The 21,827-nt window shown below is 50.5% G+C and overlaps 1 pseudogene; it reads left to right on the forward strand.

Moving 5' to 3' along the window:
• LOC129356635 (transcription factor COE3-like) overlaps window positions 1–21,827 on the forward strand; it is a 99,707-nt pseudogene that overhangs the window by 60,840 nt on the left and 17,040 nt on the right.

Raw genomic sequence — 21,827 nt, forward strand, 5'->3', positions numbered from 1 at the left:
TCCCCGCTTGCCGCGCCTCCTTCTGGGCTTTCTCAGCCGTAAGATGAGTCTGCGGCGGCGGCGGCGTGGCGGTCGGGGCTCACCGGGCGGCCCGCTGCTAAACGTGTGGCGGCGGGCCGCCTGCCGGGCGGCGCAGTGTGAGGCGGCGGCGGCGGTGCTTCAGCTTTAAAAATACTCTTGTTGAAATATTGATTTTCTTTTCTGTTGCTTTCTCTTTCTGGGCTAACGTAATAAGTGAGAGACTCCAGGGAGAGACAGGCTGGCAGTGTGTGTGTGTGTGTGTGTGTGTGTGTGTGTTGTGTGTGTGTGTGTGTGTGTGTGTGTGTGTGTGTGTGTGTGTGTGTGTGTAATCGGAGCTCTGTGTAATTGCTTCCCATAGTGAACTGGGTGTGGTTGGGGTGACATCATGAGGGTCAGAGGTTCTGGTTCTGGTTCTGGTTCAGCTTTAAGCTTCTGCTCCTTCCTGGTTTTACAACAGAAATACTATAAATAAAAGCTGCTTGATAATCAGAAGATCTGAAACACTCCAGCAGCGCAGAAGAACTGAATCTGATCATATTTACAGTTATAAACACAGAAGTTCTTCAGATTCTTGTTTTCCACTCGGCAGACTGCAGTCAGCTTCAGAGAGAGGGTTAGAGCGCCTCCTGCTGCACAGGAGGAACTGTGAACAGAAGTCTTGTTCCAAACTGGGGGAGTGCAACCCCAATCCGCTCCACAGACTGGGAGAGAAGGAGCCTGAGCTGAAGGCTGGGGAACCACTGAGGACACGACAGGCTTATGGAGGGCTAACAGCAGCTGGTAGCTTACGTAGCTAACCTGCTGCTAGCATTATCTAGTAATGGCTTGAAGCTAACTCGTTGATAACATTAGCTGTCCCAGTGATTCACTTACTCTACGAAATCACACAAGATCTCAGGTAATGCAGCAACGCAAAAGAAAACTTCAGTTCAGTTCCAGTTGGAGTCGTTGGGACGTCCATCAGGGTTTTGGGTGTCTCACAGGTTTCGGTGCCAGTGGAGGTTTTGGTTCTGTGTATTCAGTAAAACCTGATGTGAATCACTCTTCAGGACCGGACCAGGATCCATCTAGGTGATCTGCTGATGCAGCCAGGGTTTCTCCACAATCTGTCCAATCAGGAGCCCAGGATCCACTGTCTTTCAACGGGTCGGTTCAGAACCACACCTGGAGATTCTGGCTCAAACTGGACCCAAGCAGCTGCATGGTTCTGATGTTCTGAAGCGGGTCGCTGTGAATCTGTGTGTGTTAGTGTGTGTGAGCGCAGGCTGTCTCCAGCTGCGTTTTAATCCAATCCGTATCGATCCATGCCAGCTCTCTGAAGGACTCTGCATCGTCTGAATGGAGCACCGTGTTATTCTGTTCGCTGCCAGAAAGGGCATTAGAGCCTCCAGAGCAACAGATCAGCTTTCAGTCGATACGCGCATGCACGCACACACAGACACACACACACACAGACACGCACACACAGACACACACACACACACACACACACACACACGCACACACACACACACACACACACACACACACACACACGCACACGCACACACAGACACACACACACACACACACACACACACACGCACACACACTCTCAGCGAGGCTCGGTTCACAGAAACAATCTGCATTCAGAGCGTTTGCAGGAGCTCTGTGATCTGCATTAGGGTCAAAGGTGAGAGGTGAGGAGACTCAGAGTCCCAGGTCAGATTGACAATTTAGGGAGATTCATCAGATTACCAGGACCTTTGAGATGAACGACTGAACCTGAACGCATCCCAGGCTCCTCGCTAAAGGTCCAGCTGTCGTCAGCTCTGGCGTTCCTCACAGCAGCGTGTTCGGCCTACAGCACATCTGGTTCATTGCCGCCACCTGCCGGCCTGGAGATGAATCACAGTGCTGACCTGAAGTAATGACGTTAACCTGCCATAACATCAGGAGAGACGGCACCAAGATTTACTGATGTGGAGAGTTAGACATCTTCAGTCTGTTCTGTACTAGAGTTTAGTTTGTTTACTAAAGATACGGTTATTATCAGAAACAACATCTGACGGGAGCAAAAGCTGCAACGATGAAGCAAGCAGCTGAAGCCAAACCAGTGAAACCAGTTCACACTAGAGGCTAAACCAGTGAAGCTAATTAATGCACTTCATTTAGCCGGAGCAGACCGAAGGTTTCTGCTTTATGACGTCATAAAATATCTGAGATGCGGCTAGAACATCGGCTTTTTCATCATGTTTCAATAAATCTGAGCCTCAGAACGGTTCGGCGGTCGAACGGTTCGGCGGTCGAACGGTTCGGCGGTCGAACGGTTCGGCGGTCGAACGGTTCGGCGGTTGAACGGTTCGTCTGTACATTTAGCATTGAATCCGTTAGCCTTCCATCGCAGGCAAACCTGACCTCTGACCTCCTGACCTGCGGCTCTGTTGCTCTGTGTGTGGAACTTGCTCCTCCAGGTTTCCCAGCTTCCCTTGCTGCAGGGGGTGGAGCCTCCAGAGGTTATCCCCTGGTTAATGTGACATGTCTGTCGTAACACTGGATTATTATCGTCATAATGTGGCGATTAAACAGGAAGAGGAGACGGAGGAGCACAGATTACACGGCAGAGGCATTATGGCCACCATCCATCCAGATACCCCCGCCCTGCGCTCTTATTGCCCCCCTGCCCTTGATATCCATGCCCCTCTGCTGCCAGAGGGACATAAAATCAGGCGGCCATCTTCATCACGGCAGAAAGGGGCGTGGCCACTTCCTGTCACATTCTGATTGTCAAAATATAACAAAATCATAGTTCGCTGATTGTTGATCAGCAATAAATTCACTCTCTTATTGACTGTGACGTTTTATCAAACTGAGTCAAACTCAAGGCTTGGGGGCCAACTGTGGCCCGTCACAGCGATTTTTGTGGCCCTGCAGAGTCTACAGGATCCATCCATCCATTTCCTGATCACCCTTCTCCCTAACGGGTCAGGAGTTGCTGCTGCCTCTACAGCTGTGTTCCAGGCGAGAGGCGGGGTCACTGGACAGGTCGCCAGTCTGTCGCAGGGCAACACAGAGACAAACAACCACACACTCACACTTAGGGAGAATTTGGAAAGACCAATCAAACTGACATTCATGTTTTTGGACTGTGGGGGGAAGCCGGAGAACCCGGAGAGAACCCAGAGAGAACCCAGCATGCACAGGGAGAACATGCAAACTCCGTGCAGAAAGACCCCGGGCCGGGAATCGAACCCAGGACCTTCTTGCTGCAAGGCAACAGCGCTACCCACTGCTCCACTGTGCAGCCCACTTAACAGTTGTGAGTTTGAATATTATTTAGCAATCAAGCAACAGTTTTTGTTAGTAGTCTGCCTCATTACATGATCAATATTATTTCTCACCGACTGCAGAGACAAATATTTAATAGTTAGTTAGTGGATTGTTTAATGGACAGTAAACTATTTAAAATAAATTGTGAAAGTCATTTATAATAGTAGACTATTGAAGGTGAATTTGTAAATACTGCCAGTTCCCTGCAGGCGGCGATGGTGGTTCTGACCCAGTTCTGACATAAAACTGTAGGAGCTTAAACCTGTTAATTTTGATCAATTAACTACACCAATTTTAAAAGTTTTAACAGAATAAATGTCTTTTTTAAGCCTGCAGTAGTCCTGAGCTGGAACCTTTTTGTTCCTGGTACGACCGGAAATCTGACGCACAGCTATGTCGACTAGCAGCCCGCGTCGTTCTGCATGGAGTTAGCGTTCTCTTCCTTTTCTTGACCTTTGACCTCTGGAGATAGGCACCAACACCCTCACCCACAAGAATAAGTTTGTGAGAAAATGGATGTAGCTGAAATAAAGCATGTCTTGGTTTTTATTTATATTACTAGTTTTTGGTGTTTTCTGCAGATCCTTATTACTTTATCAAATTTGATTTTGTTTTATCAACATGACTTTGGAGGCTAAAGCAGCTAGCCACATGCTAATTTAGAATTGCATAAATTAGCATGTGAATGCTAACAGGTAGCAGCTGACGCTAATGTCGGCGTCCACATTTCTGAAGAAGTTCCATGCATGATCAGAAAAACTCTTTGCTCCAACCTGATGGAGAACTTGAAGATTAAAACATTTAAATATCTGAATTTCAGCTCAATTATTGAGTAATTCAGCAGGAAAAAGACTTAAAAAACTTGTTTAATTCCTGGCCGGTTTCAGACCAGCTGCTCTGCTTGGTGGTTCTGACCCGGTTCATAAGAAGAGGTTCCAATCTATGAAACCAAAACCAGAACCAATCCTTGTAACCCTTGTGATGTTTCTCTTCAGGTTCTTCCTGAAGTTCTTCCTAAAATGCAACCAGAACTGCCTGAAAAACGCAGGGAATCCGCGGGACATGAGGCGGTTTCAGGTGAGCGCCGGCGCCAGGTGTTGTGGTCGGGTTCGATAAGCCCCTCCCTAAACCTGCCTGTCCCCAGGTGGTGGTGTCCACGACGGTCAACGTGGCGGACACGTCCTGGCCGTCTCCGACAACATGTTCGTCCACAACAACTCCAAACATGGCCGCCGCGCCCGACGCCTGGACCCGTCCGAAGGTAAGCCGTCCCTCAGAACCAGCAGATCCAATCCGGGTGCGTCCCATAGGTGCCATAGGAGAATGGGACCCCTGGTACAGGGTGGATCGGGGTCCCAAACCTCCAGAATGGCGTCCACAGCGTCCTGTAGGGCAATGGCGTCCCAACAGAATTTAGAACTCGGATTTGTCCTAAAAAACCTACAAATCTACAAAATTTAAAATTGCATCTTCCTGTGTCTTCCTGGCAGCAGCCGGTCACTGCATGTTGGCATTTTGGATCATTTTGCTACAAGACCTTCAATCTCCGCCAAATCCAACCACAGTTGTTGTTTTTTTCAGAACTTGTACAGAGCAGATTAACAAAGATAAATAAATAGAAACAAAATACACCATGCGGTGATCACCTAACGAGCCGTTATGGGCCCTACAGGACACTAAAGCCCATGATGGCGCCGTCAGTGGCCTGTTGGGCCCCGTGACGCCGTCAGTGGCCTGCGTGGCGCCGTCAGTGGCCTGTTGGGCCCCGTGGCGCCGTCAGTGCCTGCGTGGCGCCGTCAGTGGCCTGTAGGGCCCCGTGGCGCCGTCAGTGGCCTGTAGGGCCCCGTGGCGCCGTCATGGCCTGTTGGCCCCGTGGCGCCGTCAGTGGCCTGTTGGGCCCCGTGGCGCCGTCAGTGGCCTGTTGGGCCCCGTGACGCCGTCAGTGGCCTGTTGGGCCCCGTGACGCCGTCAGTGCCTGTTGGGCCCCGTGACGCCGTCAGTGGCCTGTTGGGCCCCGTGGCGCCGTCAGTGGCCTGCGTGGCGCCGTCAGTGGCCTGTAGGGCCCCGTGGCGCCGTCAGTGGCCTGTAGGGCCCCGTGGCGCCGTCAGTGGCCTGTTGGCCCCGTGGCGCCGTCAGTGGCCTGTTGGGCCCCGTGGCGCCGTCAGTGGCCTGTTGGGCCCCGTGCGCCGTCAGTGGCCTGTTGGGCCCCGTGGCGCCGTCAGTGGCCTGCGTGGGCCGTCAGTGGCCTGTTGGGCCCCGTGACGCCGTCAGTTGTCTGTAGGGCCCCGTGGCGCCGTCAGTGGCCTGCGTGGCGCCGGAGCGTTGTCTCCAGGCTGGGATGTTTTCAGATGCGATAAAGCTCCAACAGCTGCTGTGCTCCGTCTGCTGGAGCTCAGAGATAAACTGCCAGCAAACCGCCTGCCCCCCCCAGCCTGTTTCTGTGCCCTAACCCTCCCCCCCCTCCTTTTGTCCTTTTGTTTGCTGCTCCCTGAATGTCGCTCCGCTGCAGCAGCTGCAGCGTTTGTTTCGCCCGCTGAGGTTTTCCGGCTTTCGTCCAGATTTGTTGATGAACTCGGAGCTGCGACTTTCTTCACGTCGCTCGGCCGCATTCATCTCCACCGACCTCTGACCTCTCTCAGCTTCCTCGTAGCTGGAAACTGAATTAGAACACAATTGTCTGACCGCACCGCCGCATATCAGACCTGCGCCGTAACAAGACTGTCTGGACCGTCCTCCAGCCTGCGCGCATGATGGCGTTGAGAGGTCAGAGGTCACACAGTGACGCTGCCGTGTGTGTGTGTGTGTCTCCAAGCAGCCACGCCGTGCATCAAGGCCATCAGTCGAGCGAAGGCTGGACCACCGGCGCCACCGTCATCCTCATCGGAGACAACTTCTTCGACGGCCAGGTCGTCTTCGGCACCATGCTGGTCTGGAGCGAGTCAGGCCCGTTTCCGTCTCCGGTTCTGGTCCGGTCGGGTCTTTCCGTAACTGCTGGTTCTGGTTCTGCTCAGTGATTAGGTTCCTCTGGAAACTCTTTAACTTGTTTTAGTTTTAACTGAGCAGAGAGTCAGAGGAGCCATCTTGCTTCTGCGTGTGCAAAACATCCGACCGTAACATCTGACTGTAGCGTCCGACCGAAACATCCGACCGCATCATCCGACTGCAGCATCCGACCGAAACATCCGACCGCAAGAGCATCCGACTGTAGCATCCGACGAAACATCCGACTGTAGCATCCGACCAAAACATCCGACCGCAAGAGCATCCAATCGAAACATCCGACTGTACATCCGACCGCAAGAGCATCCGACTGCAGCATCCGACCGAAACATCCGACCGCAAGAGCATCCGACCGCAAGAGCGTCCGACTGTAGCATCCGACCGAAACATCCGACCAAAACATCCGACCACAAGAGCATCCGACTGCAGCATCCGACTGCAGCATCCGCCCAAAACATCCAACTAGAAGTTTTTCCTGTTTAATTTTCCAGGGATTTAAATTCCAGCCAGTGAAATAATGTGAGTTTACTCCATATCAGAACAGAAACCAGTTCAGTGTTTGGACCCACTAAGAACGCTGCTCGTCTCATCATCACCATCCGGTCCGTGGGAAGCCTGCAGAAGCTGCATCAACTATTGGAGCGGGTCCAGCAGAGCAGAACAGCTGTAGAGGAAGAAGCCATCTCCATCATCATCATCACACACTTTGATCAGCGCGCACCAACTCGGATTGGACCGGACCCACTGCTTCTTCTGATCGCTCCTGACGGGTCATCATTCTGGAGAACCGGTCCAGAACCTCTTTCTGGCATCCAGCAGCTTCCAGACTTGTCGCGGGACCAACTCACCCGATCCATCAATGTTCAGTCCAGTTCTCCAGAGTTCTGTTGATGACCCGGTTACTGATCCAGATGTGTGGGCCAGAGAACCCAGAACCCGATTCTAGATGAGAACCCATTCAGCCGAACAGATCCGACTGAAGCCTGCCGAACCAGAACCACATCAGAGCAGAACCCTCATGGTTCTGAGTAGATATGTGGAAATCCTGACCCAGTTGGTGGTTCTGATTTCAGCAGACCTGGAGGGGAAAGAGGCCGGTGCTACAGGTTCTAAAACTAATCCCCAGAAACCACAGAGAACTTTAGGGGCAGCAGAAGAGTTCTGCAAGGTTCTAGAGGGTTGGGTTGGTTCTGACTCCAGAACCGGTTTGAACTGATGACCTTGTTCTCCTCGGTTCTCCATGCAGCTCATCACACCCCACGCCATCCGGGTCCAGACGCCGCCGCGGCACATCCCCGGGTCGTGGAGGTCACGCTGTCCTATAAGTCCAAACAGTTCTGCAAAGGAGCGCCGGGTCGCTTCGTCTACACCGGTGAGTCTCCATAGTGACCAACAATCTTCCTCACCTGCCTGCCTTCTCTTCATGGCTTCAGGTATGTCTGCAGCCCGGTTCTGGTCCACTTGGTTCTGGTCCGCTCTCTGTAAGAGAAGCCTGATGCTCTCTAACTGGAACCAGGATCAGGTTCTGAGTGCAGTGACGTCATGAAGAGAAGGTTCTTCTCTCTGGTTTCTCCTCTGGTTCTGTTGGCAATAGGGAGGTTCTGGTTCTCTAGCTGGAACCGGACCGGGCTCCGGGCCTCCTCGGAGCCGCCAAGCCCCTCTCTCTTCTCTCTCCTCTCGCCCTTCAGACTCATTGTGCGCCGTATCTCGCTTGGCATCGAAGCGTTTACCGCCTGCGATTATCCTCAGAATATCCAGATGTCATTCAAAGCAGCAGAAAGGTCAGATGAGGCGGCGGCGAACGATAAGTAAATGTCATGGCGTCGGGCGCTGAAGGAGCCCGGCGTGTTCGGCTGTCTGTTAAACACAGTTTATCGTCTTCCAGTCGCCGCGGACGCCAACAATGGCCGACTGCTTTTGCAATGCTAATCTGAGATCCAACCCAGATAGAGAGGCTGTTCTGCTCCTCAGGAACCCAGCAGGGGGTCCGGCGCCACACTCCCCTCTCATCAAGCAGGAGACGAGTCATTTGGGGCGGACCAGAATGTCCGAGGTGATGCTTAAAGTTCTGGTTCCCCTCACAGGTTCTGATGGTTCCGGTTCTGACAGCAGCACTCATTTAGAAACCTACTGAGCATGCTCAGTGTAGCTCCTATTAAGTGTGTTCATCTGGATCACAGAACCAGAAACCAATATTTCTGGCTTCAGAATGTCCAGAACCAACAAAACCAATCCCGCAGTGTCAGGTCGGAGCGTCGGGTCGGAGCGTCGGGTCGGAGCTTCGGGTCAGAGCTTCGGATCGGAGCGTCGGGTCGAGCTTCGGGTCGGAGCGTCGGGTCGGATCGGAGCGTGGTCGGAGCGTCGGGTCGGAGCGTGGTCGGGTCGGATCGGAGCGTCGGGTCGGAGTATGGTCGGAGCGTCGGGTCGGAGCGTCGGGTCGGCGTCGGGTCGGAGCGTCGGGTCGGAGCGTCGGGTCGGAGCTTCGGGTCGGAGCGTCGGGTCGGAGCTTCGGGTCGAAGCGTCGGGTCGGAGCTTCGGGTCGAAGTGCGTAGCGTCGGGTCGAAGTGTCGGGTCGGATCGGAGCGTCGGGTCGGAGCGTCTGGTCGGAGCGTCGGGTCGGAGCGTCTGGTCTCGTCGAGCGTCGGGTCGGAGCGTCGGGGTCGGAGCGTTTCTATCGTGTTTCCACATTCCCGCCTGTCTTGCTCCCTGCGGTTTAGAGCAGCTTGAGGATTTGATCCAGCAGCTCCGCTCTGAGAATCTGGCCGAAGGCAAGAATTGCTGCGAGGAATGACAAGGAGCCTGTAGCAGAGCAGGAGATAAACGGATTCCTCCTGCAGCTTTCGCTCTTCATTTACACATCCCGGCCGTTTCGACCACGTTCCCAGGTGGGAAACGCTCTTCTCTTGCAGCTGGGTCCCAGAGCCGTTGGATCCGTTTACTGACAGCTGATCGACCAGGGTCGATGCTCTGGAACGGCAAAGGATCGATAATGGAGAGACGAACAGATTCAGGAATCAATAAATGAAGATGTTTCCATGTCGGACATTTCTGCTTTTTACTGTGGTACTGCAGATAACTGAGTTGCAGCGTTGGGTGGTGCATCAGTGTATTACAGCCGTAAAGCGCCGGTGTAATATTGCGGTGCCGCAATCTTACGGTGTATTATGGGGAGTGAAGACGTGGGGGACCGATTGGGGCTGAATTATTTCACTGTTTGGCTGCTGATTTCCGGAGAGTTGGGTTTTCCCAGGAAAGTCAACCCCTTCCTGTTCCCTCATTATTTCAGCTTTTCATCGCCACAACCGGAGCAGTTGGTCAGAGTTTCTGATTGTGTGAAGTGTTGCTGAACATTCCAGATCAGGAAACGTTCTGATGGGTCTGGTGCTGAATCTGTGTCTGAGCTTGTCAGTCTGTGTTGGTTTGTGTTTCAGGCCCGGTTCTGCAGAAACTGGCATGTTGTGCTTATCAGATCTTTTCCTGATTGGCCGTCTTGATCCCTGGAGGTTCGCTGAGATTAGCAGCCCTTCAAAGTAAAGCCGAACGGAGCGTCAGATAATCTGCCGGTTCTGGTCCAGATGGTGGATGAAGTGGTGGCGCTCCTCTCTGAACTGCAGCAGCGTCTCTGATTGACTCGTGAATTTTTATTGTTTCATTAGTGTCAGAGTAACACATGGAGGTAATTATGTTGAAGCTGCTGCGGCTCGGCAGCTGACCCGCTCCTCGTCGTCCTGGAGGCAGAATGAGAGCGACGCTCCATCAGAACCATCTACAGCGAGCATTGGGACCACTTCTTCCCGATCTAACCATCAGCTAATCCGTCTTTATCAAGCCGATGGAAACGTAAAGCTTTGGCACTCCAGATGCTTCAGTTCAATTAAATATAAAATTATTTCTTCTTCGTGTTCTATTTGTCAGCAAATAACAGTTTATCATTCCAGAAGGTGTTAGCAGCACCAAGCGGTTTCCTGAGTCGGAATCACCTCCTTCCTCCCAGGGCGTTGTGTTGAAAGCTCCCATCTGTCTGAGGAACTAAAAATACCAGCAGCAGATGTTTAAGGGAAGCTTCTCACCTGGGCAGCAGCTTCTCAGCTCCAGAGGTGTCACCAAGCTCAAATCAACCGTCACCCATGACTGATGTGTTGCACAGTCTCTCAGATGACCGTCGCCACAATCAAAATGGAGATAATACTCCTAAAATTGATCCTCACTTCCTGTTTTCTCACAGCAAGACTTCTTTTATTAAACAGAGATGTTACCCTGGATCGGGTTGACAGAAAATCCCATCAGGCTTCTTGCTACATGGTGAAGAACTCAGTGAAAGATAAAAATGTTGAGATCAGGATGATCCAGAACCCGGAATCACAGTAAAGACAGTGAAGAACATGTGGAAGGCCTGGAAAACCGGCAAGTCTTCAGAGCTGCTTGGCTTCCTACATCAGTTTAAATCTGGGGGTTGCTGGGTCCAACGGACCTCTAGGTGGTACCAATGGTGTAGTCAGATAATTTATGCAGTTATTCATATTTACTAGTACAAAACTTTCTTACACATTTCATTCATCAGACAAACAGGCTGCATTAAACAACTTGTACTTTTGAAAGTTTCATCGCTTTTACAAAATAGAAGATTCTGCAATAACGGTCAAAAGGGAAACTACCGGGTTGGGTACCCGTAGTTTTGGTACACTGTAGTTTTGGTACACTGTAGTTTTGGTACCCGGTAGTTTTGGGTACCCTGTAGTTTTGGTACCCGGTAGTTTTGGGTACCCTGTAGTTTTGGTACCCTGTAGTTTTGGGTACCCTGTAGTTTTGGTACCCTGTAGTTTTGCGTACCCTGTAGTTTTGCGTACCCTGTAGTTTTGGTACCCTGTAGTTTTGGGTACCCTGTAGTTTTGGTACCCGGTAGTTTTGCGTACCCTGTAGTTTTGGTACCCTGTAGTTTTGGTACCCTGTAGTTTTGGTACCGGTAGTTTTGGTACCCTGTAGTTTTGCGTACCCTGTAGTTTTGGTACCCTGTAGTTTTGGTACCCTGTAGTTTTGCGTACCCTGTAGTTTTGGTACCCTGTAGTTTTGGTACCCTGTAGTTTTGCGTACCCTGTAGTTTTGGTACCCGGTAGTTTTGGTACCCTGTAGTTTTGGTACCCTGTAGTTTTGGTACCCTGTAGTTTTGGTACCCGGTAGTTTTGGGTACCCTGTAGTTTTGGTACCCTGTAGTTTTGGTACCCGGTAGTTTTGGTACCCTGTAGTTTTGGTACCCTGTAGTTTTGGTACCCTGTAGTTTTGGTACCCTGTAGTTTTGCGTACCCTGTAGTTTTGGTACCCTGTAGTTTTGGTACCCTGTAGTTTTGCGTACCCTGTAGTTTTGGTACGGTAGTTTTGGGTACCCTGTAGTTTTGGTACCCTGTAGTTTTGGTACCCTGTAGTTTTGGTACCCGGGTAGTTTTGGTACCCTGTAGTTTTGGTACCCTGTAGTTTTGGTACCCGGTAGTTTTGGTACCCTGTAGTTTTGGTACCCGGTAGTTTTGGGTACCCTGTAGTTTTGGTACCCTGTAGTTTTGGTACCCTGTAGTTTTGGTACCCTGTAGTTTTGGTACCCTGTAGTTTTGGTACCCTGTAGTTTTGGGTACCCTGTAGTTTTGGTACCCTGTAGTTTTGGTACCCTGTAGTTTTGGTACCCTGTAGTTTTGGGTACCTGTAGTTTTGGTACCCTGTAGTTTTGGGTACCCTGTAGTTTGTACCCTGTAGTTGGTACCCTGTAGTTTTGGTACCCTGTAGTTTTGGTACCCTGTAGTTTTGCGTACCCTGTAGTTTTGGTACCCTGTAGTTTTGGTACCCTGTAGTTTTGGTACCCTGTAGTTTTGCGTACCCTGTAGTTTTGGTACCCTGTAGTTTTGGTACCGGTAGTTTTGGGTACCCTGTAGTTTTGGTACCCGGTAGTTTTGGGTACCCTGTAGTTTTGGTACCCTGTAGTTTTGGGTACCCTGTAGTTTTGGTACCCTGTAGTTTTGGTACCCTGTAGTTTTGCGTACCCTGTAGTTTTGGTACCCTGTAGTTTTGCGTACCCTGTAGTTTTGCGTACCCTGTAGTTTTGGGTACCCTGTAGTTTTGGGTACCCTGTTTGGGTACCCGGTAGTTTTGGTACCTTTTAGTTTTTTGTATTCATCTGCAGGTTTGGTGCTCTGTGAGTTCTGGAAATGAAACCTTAAGTCAGAGTTTTAGTTGTTAAATCTCAACGCTTTATGTTTTGTCGGAACGTCTTCTGATCCAGACTCGTCTCAGGTTGCCATGGTTGCAATAATGTCTTGTGAAGTGGAGAGATGGAGTCGGCCATGACGGGCAGAACTCACCTGTCCAGCTCGGAGCCGTTTCCTCGTCTTTGAGCTGGGGATTTTTACCGTTGAGCTATGAGGGACTTCCTGTCCTTTTGGCAGAGACATGTTTCAAAGAAGTCCACTTCAGGGACTTGTGGAACTAATGGTGAGTAATTAGTCGCTTCTGCGGGGCATTTGTAGCTGCTATTCCTGAAAATAACGGCTCGTTGGTGGGAGGCCTATTTCTTCTGGGCACAGGTTATTACTGGCTGATTGGCAGTCTGATGCCATGGAATCACAGAGCTCAGAGAAGACTCTTCAGGGAAGAGCGGCAAGGGAGTGAGAAGGTTACCTGAAGCTCTGAGGTTCTCAGGTGGGAAGGGTGAGATCAAACTTGGAAAGCTGTCCTCATTGCAGGATGCAATGGGAGGTGATCAGAGAGGGTCTGTCCACTCACAACTGCTGAACTGCGGCGTTTCCTTGTCTGGATCAGGAAATGACGGATGAGATGAAAACCAAAATAGTCCAAAAACAGACGGATCCTGCTGCTGGATGTTTGGGGTTAAGGAGGCCGGACTGCTCGGCCCTCTCTATGGTGTCTGAATGATGAACTGATGGATGGAGGAATGAAGATCCCTCAGTCGATGCCTTGTGGCCACTCGACAACAAATAAGCATGTTGCCCCCCCATCATCAGTGGCGTTGGGCGGTGAGGCGGCGCTGACCCGCATCAATCACTGGGCCGTCCAGGATGATCAGAGCAATACAGCAGGAAGCCACGCAGCGTCTGGCTGAGTGTCTCCGTGGAAATGCAGCGGTGACGGCAGGCGTCTAATGGGCGAAGGATCGGGCAGAAGAACACAGAGAGGAGGAAGATGAACCTCCTGAGATGTTCCAGGGATGAAGCTGGACTGGGACCAGCATGTTTACTGGGTTCCTGAAGCAGTTTTCGTCCTGGTTGAACAGGTTTATTTGGAGCTCCTCCGTCAGAATGCAGAAGTTTCTGTGCCGACGCTCAGCCTCGTCTCCTCTGAAGCTGCAAATCTAGCATCGCTAAATTAGTTTAACACGGCGCCCGCCTCCGCGCTCCGCTCCTCTTCCTCTCCTCGCTCTCTTAGCTGCCTAATCAGTGAGCGAGCCCATCAGCAGGACGCCGACCAACCATTTGATCCCCCAGCCAGCGGAGAGCAGAAAGCCGAGAGGACCATAAACACTTGATTAAATATGGGAGGAATCAGCCGGAGCCGAGCGACGGCCGCCGTGTCCCCGCTCGCTCGGCAGCAGAGGAAAATCAATAGGAATTACCTGGGAGAAAGTGGCACTGATGCCTGGAATTGCAGCATATGTTTACACTAAATCAGGCAATCTGTCTTCATATGGCGCTGTGATGAGAGGGGTCGGCCGGGGAGCCGGGGTCGCTCTCCAGTTACCGCATGTCGGGGGGAGGCACAAACGGGGCTCCGAGAGTGGCCAATGGAGTGCGGGGTCAAAGGTCGGCCAGGTTTCAATGAAGAGACTCATCTCTGAATCTTTGTCCTGACATTCCTCCAGGAAGAGTCGGAACGTCTCCTTGAATCTTTGGCACGAAGACGGGAGCATAAACATTCACACCGCCTCCATCCAACAGATATGTCCTAGTCCAAACCCCCAGGACCGGGAGCCATGGAGGGTTGGCCTGCAGGTGTTCTGCAGAGAACATGGCGGAACATCAACCTTGTCATGGTGACGAGATGCTCTTCTGCAACAAAAAGGAAGAAAAAACCTGCAGAAGAGCCGAGGCAGGGGTCAAAGTTCAACTTCCACCCTGAATGTCCAATCATCAGATTACAGTGGCCTAGTCAAAGTCTAGACCTGAGAATGCTTTTAGGTTTCTTGTTGGCCTCACGAGAAGAGCGGGGTTAAAGGTCAAGCCTTTGGGAGAGGAGCAGACCTTCATCACATGTTTGGTGTAGAAAAGGAAAACAAAAGAAAAAGTTCTGCGGTCCAGTCAAAGTCCCACTTCAGGGGAAGTGGGACTTTGACTGGACCGCAGCCGCTCCGGTGGAGCTCCTGACTCGCTCCAGAGGTTCTGATGTTCACTTGCAGCTGATTGTTATCGCCGTTCGTCTTCGCCGCTCCTCCTCCCTCCAAAAAGTCTCTCTGGGATCCCGAGCGCCGCACGCCGTGAGGAGGTAATAGATTCTCTGTTTCCTGTCTGGGAGGCGCCGGGCGCGCAGGAAGTTGGCGGCGAGGGCCGCGTCCCTCAGCGCTCTGTCACCCCTCACACATCATCATCCCCACCTCAGCCTGAAAGCCCTTTTTCTCCTCCGCCGCTCCAAACCTGCCCCGACAAATTAGATTTAGCAGCTCGCCGCGATCCCATTCCCGGAAAAGAAAACAAATATTGTTATAATGGTAATAACATCTATTCGGAGCGGCGGCGACAAACGGCGGCGCAGCCTTTGAAGGAGACCCCTCTGAGCTGCGGACGGCTGCCTTATTCTTATTCATGAAAGCGGCGGTTATGCATATTAGCACAAACTAGCTATTCTCCTCAGCAGCAGTTCAGGTGTCAATCATCCTTACAGGATACAAGAGGCAGCAGCCACAAAGCCGAGGGGGCAGGATCGCCTGACAAATTGTCCCCAAAGTCAAATTTGACAGCCTTTTATGATTAATGGGCTTGATTATGTGTGTCTCCCTGAACTCATTTCCGGGTGTTTCTGCCGCTCCGCTCGCTGCTGCAGCAGGACGGCTGATTGTTGGCGGAGCTGAAAGAGTGGAAGGAAAGAAAAGACGGTTTGGACTGGAATGAGGCGATTCCTCAACGACGAGCAAATCTGCTGCGAAAGCAACGCTCTGAAGACCGCCAGAGGACGGTCGGGATCCTGAAGCGTTCGCGAGATGGTTCTCTGGATGCTTCTCCAGATCAGTGCTCCCCGGCCCGCGCAAGAAATAATGAAATATTTCTGTTTTATGTATTATCTGAGTCTGGATGATCTTTTATTTTGAAAATCCTTGAACTGGATTCCCCTCCTTCTTACGTCACTGCGCTTTCTGATTGGCTCCCTGTCACATTCAACAGGCTGCGACGATCGGGCCGAGACCACGTTGAATATGCCGATTTTAGATCGGCGTATTCAACACACCACTGTCACCGCAGGACGTCGTAAGATTCCCGTAAAGAAAAAATCGGGGCTGAAAAAAAGCATCTTGGAGGGTCACCGTTATCTGAAAGTAGAAGATGTTCTCCACAACTTCTACTGTTGGTTCTGGTCTATGATTGGTTTATATCGGACCGGTCCAATGAGAGACGGAACCAGGCTCCAGAATGGTTTGGTTCTTCTTTCAGACGGTCCAGGTTGGTTCTGGAGGAGCCCAGAGATTCTGTTTGTATGGTGGAACCCGAAACCAGAGACCCGGTCGAGAAGCAAATAGGCAGAACCAGCCGGGCTGAAGCTGAGACACTCGGAAGCAGAACATCATAGAACTCAGAGAAGGAACCGGACTGGATGCTAAGAGCAGAACCTCTGAGCTGGTCATGTGACCGGGTTCTGGTTCTGGTTCTGTTGGGCTCTAACCGCCGACCCGTCTCTCTGTCTGACCCGCAGCGCTCAACGAACCCACCATCGACTACGGCTTTCAGAGGTTACAGAAGGTCATCCCCCGTCACCCCGGAGACCCCGAGAGGTTACCCAAGGTCAGTGCAGCGCCGCAGGTCAAAGGTCAGACTGCAGTTGGACCCACGACGCACTTGTCAGTCCGACGCTTATGAACCGGCTGAGTGGGTCCTGTCTGTTAGTGTTAGCGGCTGTTTGTTCAAAGCTCCATGGTTCGGTTCTGCTGGTCCAACTCGGTGCTGACCGGGTCAGGTTCTGATCCGTCTCATCAGGAAGGTCCAGATGTTCTGACGCTTGAAGCAAACAATAATCAGGATTTGTCTTAGTTTGCATTGAGGGGAAAAAATGCTACAAAATAACGTAAAATAATAAATAAAAAATTGACACGTTTTTTTTAAATGTTCTAAATGTATTTATTTCTGTCCCCAATAATATTTAGAAATATACTGCTCAAAAAAAATAAAGGGAACACTAACAACAATATAACTCCAAGTAAATCAAACTTGTGTGAAATCAAACTGTCCACTCAGAAAGCAACACTGATTGATAATCAATATCACCTGCTGTTGTGCAAATGGAATAGACAACAGGTGGAAATTATGTTCATATTTATTTCATTCATTCAGATCTAGGACGTGTTATTTGAGTGTTGCCTTTATTTTTTGAGCAGTGTACATATAATTATGCATTTATAATAACTAAGTACATTTAATACATTTTTTCCAGGTTAGCATCCTGTTAGCGAGAATGCTACCACTGTGTTAGCAAGGAGGTTAAGATTGTGTTAGCTGAGAGGTTAGCTGAGAGGTTAGCTTTGTGTTAGCGAGGAGGTTAAGATCCTGTTAGCGAGAATGCTACCACTGTGTTAGCGAGGAGGTTAAGATCCTGTTAGCGAGAATGCTACCACTGTGTTAGCGAGAAGGTTAAGATCCTGTTAGCGAGAATGCTACCACTGTGTTAGCAAGGAGGTTAAGGTTGTGTTAGCTAAGAGGTTAGCATTGTGTTAGCGAGGAGGTTAAGATCCTGTTAGCGAGAATGCTAATGTTGTGTTAGCAAGGAGTTTAAGATCCTGTTAGCGGAGAGGTTAGCGTTGTGTTTCCAGCGAGGCGGCAGCGTCGCCGCTGCCTCAGATGGACTCTGACACTCCAAAGCAGCTTCCAAATTGAAACCATTTATCAAAATCTGACATCGGAGATCCAGTCCCTAAAAAAGCAGTTTATTTGTAAATTGATACTAATAGTGAGCGCACATCGTCTGGCCTCTGCGGCCTGATTTACAGCCTGCTCTGCTCCCTTTAAATATTTATTTATTCAAAAGAAAACTCAATAAGCCCTGGGATCGCCTGGCTCCCAGACGCTCCGCGGGTCGGAAGCCCGGCGGGGGGAGGAGAACCGCCGTGAGCTGACAGAGCGCCATGTCGGCGGCAGCGGCGGGTTAACTGGAGCTGTCACTTCTCTTTAGTTTTCACCTGCAGCTGCCACTCTGCCACGCAGAGAGGAAGATGGAGTAAGATGTGAGGACAGATTGATTCGCTGTTCAACTGAACAATCAGAGCAACAACAGCTCTGCTTTTCTCAGAACCACTTCAAAAATACAGAACGTAATTATCAGAAAATAACGACCAATAGTTCAGAATATGGAAATGAGGCCAAATTAGCTCTTATTCATGTTAATTTTCACCAACTATTTTGTAAATAAAACAAAGAATGATCTGTGATAATGTCTCACTATATACTGTCTTTATTTCCTGGCATTATGGAAAAGAGTGATGCTAACTTTAAGCTAGTTAATCCAAATTGTTTTACAAAAAGAAAAAATATATTAGTTTAAACATAACATCATACCAACTTATTACTAATTTATTGATTATAAAACACTTTAGGTGCTGAAAAAATCCAAAATTATTTAAACATTTTAAAGACTTGTGGTTAGCTGTTAGCATGCTAGCTGTTAGCATGCTAGTTGCTACCAACACAAAGATAATGAAAACTAGTTGGACCATTTCCATCCAGAAGAGAGAAATTAAAGAGCTGATCCAAGAGGAAGGTCAGAGGTCAGACCGACCGGTACCAACAGAACTTTTGTCTTTATCAACAAATATTAAAATCTGTTAAAAACATGATAAAACATCCATGCAGGGCCGTGCAGAGACCTTTGGAGGGGCAGGGGCTCAAATGTAAAAAAGGGGCACATTGAACAAAAACACCGTAGAGCAACGAGCCACATTAATGAGGAATCTGATTGTTCATGCTGCATCAATGCCATAATTCAAGGACAATGCAAAGCAAATGTAGTCTATATTTTTCCCAACAAGTATGTTGTTGCTGTTTCTGCTGCTGACAAGCTGGAGGGCTGAGCTCAGACTGTAGCTGTTAATCAGACCAGAGGAGAGAAGGTCAAAGGTTATGAAGTTATGAAATAGGCAAATTTTCTGCCATTTTACTAATTAAGCCCTAATAATATTTATTTAACCTCTAAAACAACTTGGCTGCAGATTGATTTATAGATCATAAAAGCTCAAAGGGGTTAACTCCATATACTCTGAGATCTAGAATGATAAGACTGGGATAACAAGGCAGTGAAAACTGCTGGTTGGGCCCCCAGACATTCAGGGGCCTCCAGACACTCAGGGGCCTCCAGACACTCAGGGGCCCCCAGACACTCAGGGGCCCCCAGACACTCAGGGGCCCCCAGACACTCAGGGGCCCCAGACACTAAGGGGCCCCCAGACACTCAGGGGCCCCCAGACACTCAGGGGCCTCCAGACATTCAGGGGCCTCCAGACACTCAGGGGCCTCCAGACACTCAGGGGCCCCCAGACACTCAGGGGCCCCCAGACACTCAGGGGCCTCCAGACACTCAGGGGCCCCCAGACATTCAAGGGCCTCCAGACATTCAGGGGCCTCCAGACATTCAGGGGCCTCCAGACACTCAGGGGCCTCCAGACACTCAGGGGCCCCCAGACACTCAGGGGCCCCCAGACACTCAGGGGCCTCCAGACACTCAGGGGCCCCCAGACACTCAGGGGCCCCCAGACACTCAGGGGCCCCCCAGACACTCAGGGGCCTCCAGACACTCAAGGGCCCCCAGACACTCAGGGGCCCCCAGACACTCAGGGCTTCCAGACATTCAGGGGCCACCAGACACTCAGGGGCCTCCAGACATTCAGGGGCCCCCAGACACTCAGGGGCCCCCAGACACTCAGGGGCCTCCAGACACTCAAGGGCCCCCAGACACTCAGGGGCCCCCAGACACTCAGGGGCCTCCAGACATTCAGGGGCCACCAGACACTCAGGGGCCTCCAGACATTCAGGGGCCCAGACACTCAGGGGCCCCCGATATGGTTTCATTGTAACACAGACCGTAGATCTAAACCTGTAGCATCATCTATAGAGAATGATGATGTTAAATTTTTTTTAATGGATTCAGTTGAAAAACATTTAGGATTTAATTAGGACGTTCACTTTGTAAAAGTTTAAAGAATCATCTTGATATTTTGATTGTTACCATGGCTACAATATGGTGTAATGTTTGTGTTTGAATTGAGTTTGTTTACAAATACATCGCAGGAAATAACCAATAATCAGTGATTGATTTTAAACTGAGCCAATAAACCTGATCTCCTCTTATCAATATTTAAACATGTTAGTGATGCTGAAGTTCTCAGTAGGATGAGGGTCCAGTCTGAGGCCCCACATTACCTTGGGCCGGCCCTGCATGAAAAGCCACTGCGATGCACACCTCTGGAATCCACCTGGAACCTACCTGGAATCCACCTGGAACCTACCTGGAATTCCCCTGGAACCTACCTGGAATCCACCTGGAACCTACCTGGAATTCCCCTGGAATCCACCTGGAACCTACCTGGAATCCACCTGGAACCTACCTGGAATCCACCTGGAACCTACCTGGAATTCCCCTGGAACCTACCTGGAATCCACCTGGAATCCACCTGGAACCTACCTGGAATTCCCCTGGAATCCACCTGGAACCTACCTGGAATCCACCTGGAACCTACCTGGAATTCCCCTGGAACCTACCTGGAATCCACCTGGTACCTACCTGGAATTCCCCTGGAACCTACCTGGAATCCACCTGGAACCTACCTGGAATTCCCCTGGTACCTACCTGGAATCCACCTGGTACCTACCTGGAATCCACCTGGAACCTACCTGGAATCCACCTGGAACCTACCTGGAATCCCCCTGGAACCTACCTGGAATCCACCTGGAACCTACCTGGAATTCCCCTGGTACCTACCTGGAACCTACCTGGAATTCCCCTGGTACCTACCTGGAATCCACCTGGAACCTACCTGGAATCCACCTGGAACCTACCTGGAATCCACCTGGAACCTACCTGGAATTCCCCTGGAACCTACCTGGAATCCACCTGGAACCTACCTGGAATCCCTGGAGGCCCCAGTCAGACCTCTGATGCTTTGGAGACGTTTTGATTCATGTAATTGTGACATGTTTGTTTTTATGCTGTACTTCCAATAATTGCTCCAATATTTTCTCTGATTATTTATAAACCCTTCAGGCTCTAATTGGGCCGAATCGTCTTTTAACACTTCAGGTTCTGCAGTAACTTCTGGTTACAGCCGCGAACCTCCAGAACCAGAACCGTCAGCAGCGGCTTTGACCCGCCTGATAGAAACATGAAGGAGAAGCAGAGCCAGCAGTCAGCAGGCGGAACCGAGCGGTACCGGGTGGTACCGGGAGGAACTGAGCCGTACCGGGTGGTACCGGGAGGAACTGAGCCGTACCGGGAGGAACCGAGCGGTACCGGGAGGAACCGAGCGGTACCGGGAGGAACCGGGAGGAACCGAGCGGTACTGGGCAGTATCAGGCGGTACCGGGGCTTTGAGCTGCGCTGTGACTTGCGGTTTCAGTCGCTATCGTGCCTCGTATCAGGATGTCTGTTTAAATCAGACATTTTTCTATCTGTCGGTGGTTCCGACCCAGTCTGCTTGTAGAACCGGGCTTTTGGCAGAATTCAGAGTTTCTCTGCAGCCGAAGCTTTTCTGTTTCGGGTCGAGGCGGGTTTTATGAAAATATGAGAAACGGTTTTTCTAACGTCAACATCAGACCAACGTTTTTATTCACAAAACCAAAATATTCCTCCTCATCACCGTGGCGTCTTTATCAGACTGAAGATTCATTTGCTTTGATAAATTATTATATTTAGCTAAATAGTTTTGCTGACGGCTAAAAGCAGGCCTCCTGGCATACAGATTAAAAATAAAAACTAAAAATAGAAACATTTTTGAAAAAACTCAAAGGATAAAAGGGGCTCAAGGCCCCTCAGACCCCCCTCTGCTCGTGCCTGCATCCATGTGCTGCTTAAACCGGATCAATGCAAAGATCCAGAGCGGAGAGATTTCTGGATGAAGCAAAGCTGAAACGTGTTTTCCGCGTAGCGTGCGCAGCTTTAGCTCTGACCTTTGACCCCATGCTCAGCGCCGGTCCAATCCGGGATTATTAACTCCATGAATGAGGAGATTTCTGCTCTTCATGGGGAATAACGAGACGAGCCGGATTCATGACAGAAATTTCAATGTTTCCCTGTGAATCACTGCTCCTCTTCCT

The sequence above is a fragment of the Poeciliopsis prolifica genome, unplaced genomic scaffold, assembly GCF_027474105.1.
Source record: "Poeciliopsis prolifica strain line A6 unplaced genomic scaffold, Auburn_PproV2 SCAFFOLD182, whole genome shotgun sequence".
In the NCBI taxonomy this organism is placed as follows: domain Eukaryota; kingdom Metazoa; phylum Chordata; class Actinopteri; order Cyprinodontiformes; family Poeciliidae; genus Poeciliopsis; species Poeciliopsis prolifica.